General features: G+C 38.3%; 1 long non-coding RNA gene across 1 annotated transcript; it reads left to right on the forward strand.

The window, feature by feature from the left end:
• Positions 1 to 1,105: 1,105 nt before the first annotated feature.
• On the forward strand, positions 1,106 to 9,039 carry LOC309435937. The gene is made up of 3 exons (XR_014183246.1): positions 1,106 to 1,229; positions 3,924 to 4,011; positions 8,914 to 9,039. It is a non-coding gene; the product is annotated as an uncharacterized lncRNA (long non-coding RNA).
• The last annotated feature ends 8,006 nt before the right edge of the window (positions 9,040 to 17,045 follow it).

A 17,045-nucleotide genomic window follows, 5' to 3' on the forward strand; every position in this document is an offset into this window, starting at 1 on the left:
ATGAGAGGATAGAAAACTTCTTTCAGGTTGAAGAGCAGGGGCAGCAAGTGTTACTCTCAAAGGCAAGGTTATTTGGGGAAGCTGTTGGGAAGGATGTGCACTGTTCCCTAATAAAGATTCTGCTATGACAAGTTCTTATGTGTTCCTTTGGATGATCAGGTGCAGACAGGAGGAATACTCTCCTGAATCGAATGATTCGTGTTACCCATCAACTCTGATATACTTACTTCAAGGCTCTGTAGTTAATAAGGCCACAGACATAGATCTTACGAGCATTTTTCTACCTTTTTTACATCAAATACTGGTAATCAAGGATGAAAGGTGATGAGTCCGGATGACAGTTTGAGTTACCAAATTTTGGAAAGAAAACAAATGCAAGGTAACAAGGTAACCTCCCCCACTTGCCCCTGCCTACCCCCCAGCCCCTGCATCCCTATTTTAATTAGCTTAGTTGTTTTTCTTTGGCTTTTAGTCTTTTTGTGATTTGGTTGGTTGTGGGTTTTTTTTTGTTTGTTTGGTTGGTTGGTTTTGTTTTTGTTTTGTGTTTTTTTTTGTTGTTGTTGTTGTTTTTCAGGTGAGTGTTATTTGTAGTTGCCACTGGGGTTAATTCCTTGGCTGTTCTGTCAAATGCTAGGTTCTAGTACAGATATTTGTGTATATATGAACAACTGTTTTTTAATAACCTGCCAAGAAGCTATAATCTTCCATTGCAATCCCCCGGGATTTAATTAGAATGGTTTTCCACAGCCTGACATGTTTATGGGGCATAGGTAAAGAGACAGTTCATAAAGCTGTCAATTTTCTGAGAAATTAAAGAAAAATTGGGCTGCTTAGTGCCTTGGCAATTCCATGCTGCTGATAGTAGCATTGCAAACAATGAAATCAAAGGCAATGTAACAAGATACTGATGCATTAGAGATGGGGAGGGTTTAAAATTATATACAAAGGCATTTGTCAATTTGAATTTGAATGCATAAGAGGAGAAATATGGAAAACAAAATATGAACTCCAGTAGCTGCACATTAAACTGCTCAGGTTTAAACAGTGCAAAACTGAACAATAGTCTCTTCATTGCTTTAACAGTAGCTGTAACTTTCTCTCCTAGGGCAAGTGGGAACGAATGAAAACTGCGGAAGGAAATAAGGCCAGACTACAAAATCACTTGCTACTGATTTCTGTCTTCCTTGCCCACTGGAGTCTCAGGATGCTTTGTCCTATATAACAGAAGGGTATGAGTAATTATTAGAGGTACAGTTCACAGTGTTTTCTCATAGTTGGTACAGTCCTGGTCTCTCTGAGACTCTTGTACACACTGGTGGGTGAAAACAATTGCCAAATTCTGTCCATTTTCTTTTTAGTAACTTTTCAGTTGAGCTATTTGGGTCATGTATGATTGTTTATGAGAAAAAGGAATTAAAGTTGCCACCTCTGCCCCTTGTGCAAATCATCTGTAACTTCATGGTGGCATTAAATTGGTATTAAGAACAGTGAGCAATAAGAGTCTGGGACATGGTTTCAGGGTGAACTGCTGTTGAGGAAGCTATTGAGTTCACTGCTGTGAACTGCTGTTGAGGAAGCTCTGTAGTGAGTTTGGCTTTTAAACAGAATTTAATAGAGGTGGTCCATTCTTGTGTTCAGAATTGAGTGTACACTTCCGTAACGTATTTTACATTAGTATTACTGAATATAAAATCAGAGACCTGTATCACTTTTGTCACTCAGTTTCAGTGGCTTTTGTCCAATTCTGGGAATTGCATTTTGGGAATAATTATGGTCAGGTTGGGGAGCATTCAAGAGAAGGCTACCAGGTACACAAATAGAAAAGTTTCAGGATGCACAGCTCACCAAGGAAAACCTGGAAAAAAAGGGTGTTTTGTCTTCTAGAAGAAAGAAGTTTGCAGAGGCATAAAGTGGTTTTCTGATATATCAAGGGCTCATCTCTGGATCCAGTGAAGTCATGCCAGGAAGCGGTTTGTTTAATTATCAACAAAAGTGACTGATATTAGCAGAAACTTTATAGCCGTAACTAAGTGTCCTGGTTTCGGCTGAGATAGAATTAATTTTCTTCCTAGTGGCTGGTATAGTGCTGTGTTTGGATTTAGTGTGAGAAGAATAGTGATAATACACTGTTGTCTGGTTGTGGGTAAGCATTGTTTATCCAAGTCAAGGACTTTTTAGCAAGGAGGCTGGAGATGTTGCAAGAAGCTGGGAGGGGGCTTACCCAGGAGAGCTGACCCAAACTAGCCAAAAGGATATTCCATCCTGTATAATGTCATGGTGAGTATATAAACCAGTGAAAAGTATAGCCAGGGGATTGCTGCTCAGGGACAGGCTTGGCATTGATCAATGGTTGGTGAGCAATTGCACTTTGCATCACTAATTTTGTATAGTTTTTCTGTTTTTCCCCCACCACCTTCCTGTTAAACTGTCTTCATCACAACCCACGAGTTTTCCTTTTTCTGATCCTCCTTCCCATCCTACTGGGTGGATGGAGGAGTGATCGAGTGGCTGCATGGTGCTTAGTTGTCAGCGGAGGTTAAACCACAACACTGAGTTAATCCCTGAAAAAGCAGGTTATGGAGTCTTTGCCAGTGTGGATTTTTAAGGTTATACAGATTCTTGCTTGTGTTTTCTACCTGTTGCAGTAAAAATAGATGACTGTTCTAGGTCTCATGTTTTGCATTGTACTATTCTGAGAATTGGCGAAATAAGAGGACACACCCCAAAACAATAAATTGCCATAACTTCAGTTAATTGAGGGCAAACGCTATCAGGGTGTATACTGCAATAGCAGTGACTGTGCTCTGCTACCACAGATGAGGCAGTTGAAAACACCAGTGTTACAGAAGTGTATGTGGGAGCTGATAGGGGAAGTACATTTGCTTTATCCAGGTCCTGTGCTGCACATTAAGCTGCTCAGATGTAAAGACTGCAAAGCTGAATAGTGGTCTGATCAGGGCACATGGACTAGACTCCATAATTCTTCTCAAAGTAAACAGAAGTGACATGTTTCAGACTGATGGTGTCATGGCCTATGGAAAAGCCTGTCTTCCTTGCTATCTTCTGTTCTCTTTATCTCTGCTTGCCTACATATCCACCTGTCACACACCATGAGAATAGTTGAATATCTTCCATGTCTGTTTTGCTCATACAATGCATTGCGGTGTGCAATGCAATGAGATGCTGCACCACTGTCCCTAGCACTATTCCAGTAGTGATCACAATTAATTCTGTTGGCATTTACTGTGGATTCATTTGTGTATTTTTGCTGTTTCATTTCTTAGCAATGTCATTTCCTTTTCCTTCTGCCTTACTCTGTGCCTGTATCATCTCTTCTTTCACTCTCATTCATTTATCTTCATTAGTATTTCTATTGTTTTTTTTTTTTTCTTTTGCTGCTCGAGTCTCCTCTTCCCAGCTTTTTAAGCTATAGTCATTACTCCTATAAAATATATTGTAGGAGCCATCAGATACAGATTTTGTGTGATATGTCTCTTATAACCATAAAACACCTCAGGGAGAACACTTTCTCAGCCCAAAACATCATATTTTTGCTTCTTGCAAGATTATTTAACTTCCTGTGTTTTTCTCATTTCTTTTAGGTTCCTACTGCACTCTTTTTTTTTTCCTTTTTCTTTCCAAGCAACTGTAAAATAAGAGTCACCAAGCCATTGGATATCGTGGTGTTGTGTTTTTTTTTTTTTATATATACCTACACGTACGTGGTAAAAAAGGGAAAATAAAAGTTTATGAGTAGAAACTGAAAAAGAAAGGAGTGGAAGTCAAGGAGAGTCTATGCCATAGGTTAGCAAAGAACACAGAGATTGAGTGCAGATCAAAGAAAGTTAAAAATTATTTGACAGCATTTGATTTAGAACAGCCATGCTGAGAAGTCTCCTATAATAATTTATCCTACCTTTCAGTTGTAGATTGCTGAGCTGTCTTGAAAGAATTCAGAGACTACGGAATGCAGCCACTCTTCATTTATGATTTGAGAAGATAGGATGCAAGGTAATGTGTCAATGCATGATCAAGTTGTCACCCTCTATCAGGACTGCTCTAGATGATTTTCTACCAAAGACTGTGAACTGACTATTCATGGAAAAGCAGCAGTTTCTCCTGTGCTTTATGAGGCTGATTGAAAGAAGCTCAGAGTAGAAGAACACCATGTAGAATTGTGCTCCCTCCTGAGGTTGTTTCATTTTGTAGATGGTCTCTTCCATTCTGAGTACTTCTGCTGTGGTGGGGTGGCATAATAAAAATGGAATGCAATAGGCTGTGCATAAGGTTAGTGTGATTCAGTATCTGGTATATCGTATCTCTTAGAGATTCGCTTCTCATCTGAAATGTATAACTGTATATTCAATTTAATGCAATCATGTCTTCCTGAATTAAACTACATGATTCACTGCAAAGGCAAAGAATATAAATCTCTAATTAATGCATAGAAGAAAATGAGTTAAAATGACACTCATCAAGATTGAACTGTACTATCTCAACTACAGAAATTTTTTAGGAGAATTTTCTTAGGGTCATAAAAATTTGTTACAGGGACTTCTCCCGCTAGTAGTTACTCAGTGCTGCCTTGACATAGGTAGTGTCTACTACAGTACAACATGCCTGCCAGTGCTACAAATTCTGAATTCACCTGTCAACCCATATCCTCCAAAACCATGAGACTGGCTTAAAAATGACAAAATTTCATACAGTGCTCCAAGATTTCGGGCTTTTAAAATTATATAAAATAGTACATGACTATGTGACAAAACAATGTAAAGGTGTATCATTTGGAAAAAAAAAAAAAAAAAAAAGAAAAAAAAAGACTTCCCAAACATGCCTAAACTATTCATGCTGTCACCATCCTTGGTAGTGGCTATCTGCCAAATGACAATAAATAATGACAATAAACATATATAGAATGCACTAGAGAGTGTATTTTAGTTCCAGTGAATACCTAATAATAATAAATGTGCTGAAGTATTCTGTGACAGCTCCATTTTGATTTAGACAACAGTAGAACTAGTTCTGTTGCTTTCACAGATGGACGTGGTCTGATTGGCAGTGGAACACAATTCAAATATAGAAGGTTTCTGCTGCTTATCACAAGAAATCATATCAAATATGCCACAGCAGATCTATAACATTTTTCATCAAACAGTATAGGAAACATCTTATAACATTCTTTTATAAAGAAAATGACCTGTAGAAATTAAATTTGAGAGCATAAATTAGATGCCAACAATATGGTTTAAGGTATCCAATTTGGTTTTTAGCTAGAACTTACTGAAGCTTCATCTAGAAAAAAAGAATGTGTTTAAAAAAAACAAACCAAAACAAACCAACAAAACACCAAAGCAAATGATTGTGAGTACTCATGTCTGACCAACAGATTTCATATGGGACAAAGAAGTCTGAACAGGAAATTTTCACAAAAGTGTAATTGACATCAACTTCTAGTCTTACCTTTTATTCCATATAGATGATGTTTAGCAACTCATGGAGAAGATAAGTAAAGATATGAAAGTAGCTTTTGCACACAGTTATTTTGTCACCACTGTGTGCTGGGTACTTCTTTTCCACTACTCTCTGTAAGGAGCAGAAATAACAGTAAGAACCATGACAAGATGTGTTTTTCTGGAATTGTGCTGCTATTTCATAGCTAGATGCTCACTATCTATAAGAGAGTGGATGGCAAACTCAGATGCGCAGATCTATATTATCCACATCTACTTTTATTCAGATGTATCTGATCCTCAATCTCTGGTTTCCCTTTAAGTTTTCATACGACTTCATTAGGAGGTCTCTTACATGCTTATTCCATTTCATTTAGAGAATACATAATTTATTAATACCACACATCACTGATAAATCTGCCTTTTTTATTAGAGTGTTTTGTCTATTTGCCTCCCCTCTACATCTTACTTTTGGGGCTTCCTCTGTTGCAAGCATCCATCTGTGTGTAGTGGTTTCAATGACCTTCCACTTTAAAGTTTTACAAAATTTTATGAAGTGTTAAATATATCTGAGCTACTCACTGCTTTACTACAGATATGACCCAGTGGCACTTACTCTAATTAGGTGGCTACTTCACAGGTAGGATTAATCTCTTAATATAACCAAAATCTAAAATTATTGGCTATCCTAACTAGTCATGGTTGCTCTGACTAAGGCAAGTTGATAAAAAGCTTTATCAGGGTAACCAATAATAACTGTCTAAAATATGTGGTTTTAGTAATTGTTTGAAAGGAGTAGCAATCTTTAATGACATCGGGCCATGAAAACTGAGATTCCTGTCACAAAAATGTAGAATCTAAGATTAGGTTTTTAATCTAAGCACTCCAGATTTCAACAGGACTTGTCAAAGTATGTTAGTTTAAGCAGAGATGCAAGCTTTTCCGTAGGCTTGTGTAAGTCTGTCTGACCAATCCTTACTTTTGCTGCTTTCAATTAAGACTACTTTGATTGAAAAATTCATATTAAATTCAGGACCCCACTGAATTTTTCCTAGCTTTGTGGAAAATTATTTTGTATCTTTTAATATCAGAGGCTCCTACTATTTCTAATTGAAATCAGAATATGTGCAGAGCATGTATTTCCAAAATGGTTAGAGTAAATGCTGTGACACTACAGGACTAGATCAAAGGATTTGTCAGTTGCAATGCAGATTCCTTACTTTAAATGTGACTTCAAATACAATACCTATTGGCAATATTTTTGGTTTTCTGATTTCTAAATTGCGGTTTTGGAAGATCTACCTAACATCCTACTTAGTAATTATTTGCCTGAAGGTTTGTAACACAGAAACAAGGACTACCTTTTGGCCTTACTTTAGCCTGTTAATGCAGATTTCATTTCAGTTCATTGACTTCTGTATAACTGATGTTAGATGATGTTCTTTTGACCACCTTTTGTTGTACAGTGAAGAATTTGGATGCATCTTCCCATTCTTCAGATCAACATTTGAACAGCACTTCAGGGAAGCTGTTCGAGTTGCTTATTGATATGTGTGAGCCAGACTTGTGATTAAGTATTTTGATATGGGTTCAGGCCATGCACTAACAGCAGAGTCCCATGGTTCCCTGTATTTAGCACTATTTTCTAAACACTGTATTTTGATGCGTGCCTTATGATCCTTGGTTTATGTATTTTTTGATGTAGATTCACTGTCTTTTTCACAGGCAGTTAGTGAAAGGGGAATTCCAGTTTCTCAGATAACCAGAAATCTTATTAGGGTATGTCAGTATCTGTCTTTGTATTTAGACACCTGTGTCTAAAGTCAGAATGAAGTTATCCTCTTGAATGATATATACAATGGACCCCACTCCTTGTAATCTATATTTCTCAGCCTTCTAGAGTTGCTACAAGTGCATAAGCCATCTGGACTATCTGAGCTGAGATCTGCTGTGCTTCTTGGAGAGTATTTTCCTGACTTAAGGACTTCAGTTTAGTGGTGGCATTTTTATTATGTTGGTTTTATTTTTCCAAACCATGATTAACTTGACTTTCCTAGGCACTGTCTCTTCATAACGTTCTTCCCCAAAACTCTGGTGATGATCTCACTAAGTGACCTGCAAGTGTGTTTTCTTGTGTAAGACACTACATGCAAAGTCCAGTGGACACAAAATTCAGAAGTCTGCTACAGTCACAAGCACTCTGATGTACTGCCTTACACAGAATGTTTGCTGGTTGACCTGTTCCCATAAATCCCAGTAAGAACGAGAAGCTGAAGGAGAAGTCACAGCGACCGTTACCTATGTGCTATGAGTGAGGTAGACACCAGCCCTGGCAGTCACCCTCCTCTTCCTTTTGACATCTTTTTTGACTGGGGGATCAGACTTTGACTTTCCATACAACAAGTGCTCACCTTTGCTATGCACCTTTTAATTTCACCATTGTATGTTTGAATCATTTTAGTTATCATAAACTCTTTCTAATGATGTTATTTGCTTCAGGCAAGCTACAAATCACCTTAAGATTTTAGGTCACGTTTTGCCTTGCGTTGTCACTGTGGAACCTCTGGAGTCCCAGGCTCTGATCCCATGTGTACTACTAAAGTAATCTTTTGGTAACTTCCGATCAATACGTCTGGCAGTCTTGGATGCACAAATACAGACAGCTTCTCTATTATTTTTCCATGCAGTCCCCTGCACAACACCTTGCTTACACATTCAGCACTTGAGGAAAAGTTTGGGGCTAAGCAAATCCAGAAAAGAGAGAGCTGCTGTTTTCCTAAAAATTAGATCATGTTCCCTGTCTTCTGTGCAGCAGGATGTGCAGTGCAAGTGTCCAGTGCAAGCAGTCACACTGTCTATGATTAAGGCGTAGGTGTTGAGATAATTGCGTGATTTTTAAATGTACTGTTCTGGTAAATACAACAGGGAAGTGTGGTTTTTTTTCATCTGCTATGCATAAATGCAGCTATCACCGGCTCAAATGAATGAGATCAATTTTATGCTCGACACTTGACGGTGACTGGAATGGTGGTGAAATGTCAATAACTACAACAGGTCATGTGACTCTCAGATCAGGAAAGGATTTTAAGATCTAAAGCTGAACATTAGGTGTATTTGTGAAGGGGAATGCAATAAAAGAATACATTTTTTCAGTGCATCAGAGGAAGGGGCTCTAAACACCCTCTCTGGAGGAATTCAGCTGCATATCAGTGAAGGTAAAGTGGATATAAGAAAAATGCCATGTGTATGGAGAGCATTAGGAAGGGTCATATATTTCAAGGAAGAATATTGTTTACAAGGAGTGTTAATAGGTTTCAAGGGAAATGTTAATTTTTTTTTTTCCTGGCTGAAATAGCTACTGTAAGTTTTTAATGGTTAATCATTCATTCTTGAATTTTTATATTAAGCATTTCATATTACTTTATTGACTTAACTTTTATGCTCTTCTTCATTTTGACAGTAAAGAATGACCAGGCAATACTCTTTGAAAATTGGAGACCATTTGCAGCTGCTCTCTGCTGAGGAAAGTGAATAATAGGGTGCCCTCAAGGAATTTCAAAGGTATCACTCAACAGAAACTTTTGTGTCTGAAGAAAACTAGATCATTTTATCATGGTAGGCATACTGATATGTTTGCTTTAATAAAATGCCATATTTCTGCCTTTAATCTCTTGTCAACCAGCTATTAAAACCCCAAAGTGTATGCGTGCAGCACATGTAAACACTTGCGGTTTCAAGTTTGCCACACAACATACAAACAAAGCATGTAATTTTTGTGTTGTGAACAGTCTGTAATAAACTTACTGAGTAATGACAATAAGGTTCTTATTCTCACCCTCCCTCAAGCCAACAAATCAATTTGATTTAATTCAATAATCCATGCAATTTTTTAAAAGCATTATTTAAATCCTACAGAGTTCTCTGAAGTGGCCAGATGAGGAAATAATGACAACTGTTTTCCATGTAAATAGTGATGAGCACCTGAAATAATAGCAGTGTTAGAAGATGATTACTTATGAGAATTAACTTTATGTGCCTCAAGCTCCCAGAATTTTGCACCTGCACTGAACAGTTCCCCTTGTCTTTCAGCACAGCAATTCTGTGCTGTTAACTCACTCATCATTTCTTGCCTGTTAAGGCAAGGCTTGAATCAGTGCCCGCAGTAATAGACACATGCTTTGAAAATAAAAGATGTTTCTTGTGACCCAGCTCTTGTGGTCCTTGCATCATATTCATTCAGAAATTCCTGAAGCTTTGGGTGGATAAGGCTATTTTAATGACTTTAAGAATTGCTTCAAATAATAATAGAAGACTAAAAGATAATATCTTCTGAACAATAGTAAATAAATATGTTCTGAACAACAATTATACCATTTATGAAACAGATAATAAAATAATTACATTAACAGATAATATCTTCATTCTTTCTATCAATCCCCATGTGCTCAGGCATTTTACAAGATGGTATAAATGAAAGAAGCCTATATGTTCATAAACCACCGCCTCAAAACCGCAAAGATAAAGAGGCAAAACTATACATTTAAGATTGTCAGCAGTCATACAGCACATCAGCGAACCACAAATATTTGAAAACATGTGTGGTTAAGAGCGAAGAACAGAGCTTCTCACACTAAGGCCTGCTGCAGGACAGGCCCAACCACCTGTTGTACATGAACAAGTTGGGAGTGAAAATTGCATTTCCCTGAGCCCAATGAAAAGGGAGCCATAGCTACCCTAAGCCAGTAGCTACACTGTGGATTCTCTGTCTATACCCATTCTTTTCCCTCTTACATTAACTCTTTTCAGTGTTTCTCTCAATGGGAATAGCGTTAAACTTTCTCATTTCTACTTCTGGAGAAGTTATTCAGTACCACTGCTAATTTCTGTGCTGTTTCTCTATCTGCTACATTTTCTTTGAGATGGGGTTTATTGTAAGGAAGTTAGTGTTAGAAGTAAAGGAAGGTAATTGATTTAAATAATTACTATTTCATTGTTGATACTATTCCATAAATAGAACCTGTTTTCAGTTTTCATGTATGCAGGTGGTTAATAATAAGGTATATTCATACAGCTGTCCAAATAGTTTTTCTTACATTGTTACAGTATTCTAGGTTTTCTTCTATTTTTCACTGGATTGGACTAGCTACTTATACACACGTGGCACTAACTCATTTTTTTTTCACAGTATCACAGTATGTTTGGGATTGGAAGGGACCTCAAAAGATCATCTAGTCCAATCCCCCTGCTGGAGCAGGAACGCCTAGGTGAGGTCGCACAGGAACATGTCCAGGCGGGTTTTGAATGTCTCCAGAGAAGGAGACTCCACAACCTCCCTGGGCAGCCTGTTCCAGTGTTCTGTCACCCTTACTGAGAAGAAGTTTTTTCTCAAATTTAAGTGGAACCTCTTGTGTTCCAGCTTGATCCCATTACCCCTTGTCCTATCATTGTTTGCCACCGAGAAGAGCCTGGCTCCATCCTCGTGGCACTCACCCTTTATATATTTGTAAACATTAATAAGGTCACCCATCAGTCTCCTCTTCTCCAAACTAAAGAGACCCAGCTCCCTTAGCCTTTCTTCATAAGGGAGTTGCTCCACTCCCTTAATCATCTTTGTTGCCCTATGCTGGACCCTCTCCAGCAGTTCCCTGTCCTTCTTGAGCTGAGGGGCCCAGAACTGGACACAATATTCCAGATGTGGTCTCACCAGGGCAGAGTAGAGGGGAAGGAGGACCTCTCTCGATCTACTAACCACCCCCCTTCTAATACACCCCAGGATGCCATTGGCCTTCCTGGCCACAAGGGCACAGTGCTGGCTCATGGTTGTCCACCAGGACCCCCAGGTCCCTTTCCCCTACACTGCCCTCTAATATGTAATTTCCCAACCTATACTGGAACCTGGGGTTGTTCCTGCCCAGGTGCAGGACTCTACACTTTCCCTTGTTAAATTTCATTAGGTTATTCCCCGCCCAACTCTCCAGCTTGTCCAGGTCTCGCTGGATGGCAGCACAGCCTTCTGGCGTGTCAGCCACTCCTCCCAGCTTAGTGTCATCAGCAAACTTGCTGATAGTACACTCTATTCCCTCGTCTAAATAGTTAATGAATATATTGAATAATACTGGCCCCAGTACTGACCCCTGAGGCACTCCACTAGATACTGGCCTCCAACTAGACTCCACACCATTGACTACCAGAAAAAGTTAATGTTCCCTTTCTGTGTTGAATTTCAAATACATGATGCCCTAGGTTTCCTGGGTACTTTTAAATCTCCTGTTAATCTTCTTTAGTTTTGGCTAGCTCACATAATTTAGCACTTTTTTTTCCACCCTACTGTTACCTTACTTTCTTCTATCATATATTTGCTTTAATTAGTTTGTTGAACCCATGTTCTATTTCTTCTTAAACTGAAAATTGTTAACTAATTTCTAAATCATGCAAAGACATTCCTTTAATCTATTACTTTGTTTACCTCTTGAATTTTAGCAAAACTTTTTCTTTAGGTGTGTTGCTTACCCAAATGTATTTCTATTTTTCTTTCTTTTTTTTATCTTTTAAATTAATTTTTGACCTAATACATTGGAAATGCATAAATTTACATAATAGAATTTCTGTTGAACTGTCTGTTTTATAGATCATCTTTGGATTTTCATGTCAGCCTGTTAATTGACTTATAACCGGGATTGCCACTATCACTTTTTCATTCACATTTAATATAAAAAGAATATTGATAAAAGGATTAGTGTAAGTTAACCATTGCCCAATAAATACTAATAAATTATTGAACAGGTTGATACTGTCCTCTATACCACATATAATCATAGCTTGTCACCATGAGAGTATGTTCAACTGATTTCCATCTTATTATCTATGAACAGGCTGTTTATTTTTACCATAATATCTACTAAGTATTTGTTAATCTTTTGTAAGATAATAGTATCCTCTGGCCACATTCTACTAAAAACTCGGGCAATTCTGGTATATTTTCCAACAACTTTTAAGTCACTTAAGAGTCTTCACTTTGATTTAGAGCTGGGTGTGTGCATATCTTGGGTCCCTCAGCCCTTTAGGTGAAATGTCTGAGTTTTGGTTAAATGTTGTCTGCCTCTGACTTCTGATTTAAATTATTTCTTTTTTTCAGTGTTTCCTGTTGTGACATAATCTTTCACAACTTTTCCATATTGCTAAATTGCAGATCACCAACTCTTACTGTCCTGTGATATGTCTGCAAGGGACATGGCTCTGGAATCATAGTAGATATCTTTCAGTCCCCAATTCCTGTGGTCTCCAACATGAAATTTTCTTGCCTGAGGCTGCAGGCTTTGCTTGGGGAGAACTCTGATGGGTATTTTTCCCAGACTGTGGCTGTAAGGTTTGCAATGTTCTGCAGCTCCCATGTGAAGTTAGGGGATTTTTTTTTTCTTTCCACTAACATGATTGGTGGAAAATACTTTTTTATGGTAAAAGAGACTTATCTTGCCTTCTCAAGAAGGAGAAATACTTGTAATTAAATTTTGGAACAGGATGGGTTGTTTGCCTCTTGTTTTCCTGTGTTATCTTATGCTTGATCTTTATGGCTATATCTCAAACAGTAGATCTGGAAGTATTTCTGGATCCTGAGACAGTCAGACAATGTTCTAACCCCAGATCTTTTCAAAGTTGGACACACAACAGCTTTGGTCAGCCTGCTGATTTCCATGATAAGGATCCTGAGGGATGCAGGCCAAAAGGACTTCCTATTGAGTGGTCCTACCAGATCTTTGTTCTGGGTGACTGAAATATGCCCATTGCTGGAGATGGCTTTTGTTGATGCTCACTCACATTAAATATGATTCAGTATGTAGTTATTAGGTTTCTTTGACTGATGTACAATGTCTGTGGAGAGGGTTGCTGCTTAACATCCAAAAGTAAAAAAAGAAAACTGTGGTATAGAATTATGAATTAATTAGAAAATTATTATTTGATTATAACATTTACCATAACTGTAATCTATTACAACCATCATATATCTCTATTGAATTTATTGATGACAAATTGCTTTGTGTAGTCTGGATTAAATACTTTAAAAATGTGATTGCAGGAAGAAACTGCTTTTCTGCATCTTGTCATGGGATTTTTTATCAATTCATTTGGATGTGACAGGAGGTCTGACAGACAACTGATGAACCATAGTGGTTCTCAGAAATGAGTGCAGAAATCTGCCTTTAAAAACTGACTTTGATATATGTGAGCATAATTTTTCAACATTCTCAAAACATGGATCAAATATTTCTTGAATTACGTATTCTTCGGCACATGGAGTCAGACAACAAGCAGGCAGTAATTAGGACGGAGCTACAACAAAAACTGACCTGCGAGACAAACTTGTTTCATGTCTTTTCTTAGGTTTAGACATTCTTTTTCATTACTGGTGATGAAAAGTAAACTATTTAAAGCCTTCTTGTGTGCATGTGTCTGATTTAGAGTAGCTCAGCCCCGATCAGGTAAAAGTGAGAACTGAAATGTGACTTTGCAGCTCCACTCACCTCATGCCTTTTGTTAGTGGTGTTTTACACCTGATGCAGCTCTGTGCAGATGTGCTGGCTGGGCCAGTGCTGCTCGGCCTCTCTCTGACTGCTGGCTGCCATACCTGAAGTAGCTTCATTAGCAGTAGTTTGGGTCTTGATCTTCACCACGCTCCTCCATGGTATGCAAAGATACACAATATCATCTTCCTGATGCATGGGTTGTCTTCGGGATATAGAATTAAGACAGGTATCATGCACGTTTGCTTCCTGGGACACGTGAAAGACCAGTCTCCTATTTCTGCACAAGAGAGCTCTTGCTAAAAAGGAGATTATGATATAAATGCAGGACAGTACCCACAGTACAAGAGTTGTGTGTGTGGGTTTTTGTTTGAGGGTTTTTTGATGGTAATCTTTGGCAGTGCAAATGTTGGTATTTTCTTGAGAGATGCTCTCCCACTGAAAAGAGCACAATTTGTAGCCTTTGCTTACTTTGAGTCACCTCAAAAGGACAGGAAAAATATTTATGCAAATAAAAAAGCCCTAAATATTCTGCACTAATCTGTATGGAGCACCAGCAAAACAGGATCACCTCCTCAGCCTACCATCATCTTTTCATGCTTATTTAGGCAAATTGCATGTCTGCTTCATCTGTAGTTTGAAAGCACCTTAGGACAGAGGCTATGTCTAGCAATCTCTATCTGCAGGGAAGACCAGATTTTAGCTTTGTCCTCTGGAAACTATTTTCAAAATGGCTTTGTGACATCTCTATAGACCTGTGTTTCAGTGCCAAGAGCCAAAGATAAAAATGAATGGTGCAGTCTCACTTTAGTCCTGTTTCTGTCCAGGCTTTGCTAACACATGCCTGTACTTGGAAAGCAGGGGGTTCTGTGGTCAGGACAGAACTGGAATGTTTCTGGGAGGTATGTACAGAATTGCAGAAGCTGAAGTTATTATTTTCCCCTTGCTCAAACTGAAAACTTAAAAGACTCAAACTACTTGTGAGGCATCTTGGGCTTGCTTTTTGCTGGAGAATACAGGGTGTCCTCTTATGATGAAATAAGGTAGTCTTTGTTTGTTCTTCTTGCTGAAATCATAGTGGAATGCAGGATTCCAGGAAGGGGCTAAAATCTTGGGATGGCAGATGGTGCACAAATGTGAAATTAAGATGGGGCTTTTGCATCTCAGGTGCCTACAATCCCAGTGCACAAGGGGTAGCAGCAAAGCTGTGGTATTCAGCAGCAAAAGCAGCATGGCAAATCAGCTGTACAAGCATTGTTTCACCCAGTAATATGGTTTCCATTTTTCCCTTGATAGAGGATGAAATAATTCAGAGGTCTCCTTCTGCCAATATCCTTCTGGTATTCCTGCAGGGCAGAGACTTAACATGCAAGGTGAGACAGAGCTGTGTGTCATCCATACAATGAAACTCCTCTCAGTGTGCAGGTATGGCCATTCCAAGGAGCTCTGGTCTTTCTGCTTTGCTAAGAACTGTTTTTACAGGATCTGCTGGCAGTTGCCATCGAAAAGCAGAGTTATTTGCTTTGATATTGGTGGTTTGCATGTTAAGTAAACAAGTGTAAAATCTCATGTAGGTGGAAGTATTTATTTTATACAGAATATGGCTTTGGAAATCTCAGAAGGAAAAATCAAAGCCTGGGTAAAAAAGAGGCTTCCATCTGATGTGAAGTATTGCTGAATGTTCTTATACTAGGTCTATGCTCAATGTTTGCATAGATTTAAGAAACCAACAGCAACAACAACAGAAAACAACAAAACATTCTCAATGAAAAATTGTAAGTGCAGTGCATGCAAGATGACTCTGATGGGATCAGCCTCCAATTCTTCTTTCACTTGGTCTTTTTCTTTTTGTTTGAAATGACTGTCAGGGTGGATTGACAGCATTTTCTGATGGCCCTGTTACTTTTCATTAACAAGGAAAGGGGAAGGGAATAATTCTCTGAAATAATATTGACTTCTTATGTGATCTTGGGTAAGTCACTAGGCTATTTTGTTCAGCTTCCTCAAGAAGAGAACAATAGCATTTCTGTGCCTTGCACAGGTGTTATGACTGTTGGTGTGAATAAAGGATATTTTGGTTTTCGTGGTTAAACCAGTATAGACTGTTTTTAGTACTCTTAAAATAAAAAAAAAAAAAAGAAAAAAAAAAAGAAAAGGATGTTCCTAATCAAGCAGTATAAGTTTATATTTTCTTAAATTATTAGGTCAATTTTAAAATGAAAGCTGCTTTTCTGAGAAGAGCAATTTTCTTTAGAAAATGTTGAAACTAATTTTCTTTTACATTTCAGACAGTGAAACCCACAGCATTTCTGAAATAGCTCTGTCAGATAAAAGAACAACTCCTGTTTGACATGTTCAGTTACCTCCTGCTCCACCCCACATATTTTTTTCAGCTGAACCTCTGTGTGTGAGTTTATTATAACAGTACAATTTTTTGAAAGATGTAGTGTCCAACTTACAGACCAAGGTACATAAAAGAAAGATGAGGTGACTTTAAAGCACCTTTTCAGCCTTTGGACTCCAGTCTGATGTATAAATATTTGTATTTATGTGTCTCGTCTCCTGGGGCTTCCCAAGGAGTCACAGGAGTGACCGAATTCCTTCCATGTTAAATGCCAGTGCTGAAACGTTTTTCTGGAGTCCTGGCCTTGGTGCATGTTTTCATCCCAAGGAGTATATAGGGCACCTCAGAAGGGAACTGTTGAGCCCTTTACTGTCATGTTTGGCTGTGGCTTTGCAGAGATGCAGATCACCACCCATCACCTACCCGTCCTCCAGCAGTGCCGGCACCACTGGCTTTTCTGAAAGCCTGTGGATGCCTTGATTCAAAGTTATGGTTAGACTGCAGTCAGCTGTTTGGACAAAAATACCAATCTTTTTGATCAGAACATGAATATTAATAAAGGCTGGTGGTTTGCCTGATAGGAATTACTTGTTGCTTGCGTGATTTTCTGAATGCCTTGAAAACGGCTTTTCCAAATTTCAAATGCATTTTTTTTTGTGGAGGAATAAGCTCACTTCATCAGGTCTTTAAGAAAGCCAAACCCAAAACCTCATTCAGAGATTCATCGCT

Source organism: Streptopelia decaocto (genome assembly GCF_964273445.1).
Source record: "Streptopelia decaocto genome assembly, chromosome: 2".
NCBI lineage: Eukaryota > Metazoa > Chordata > Aves > Columbiformes > Columbidae > Streptopelia > Streptopelia decaocto.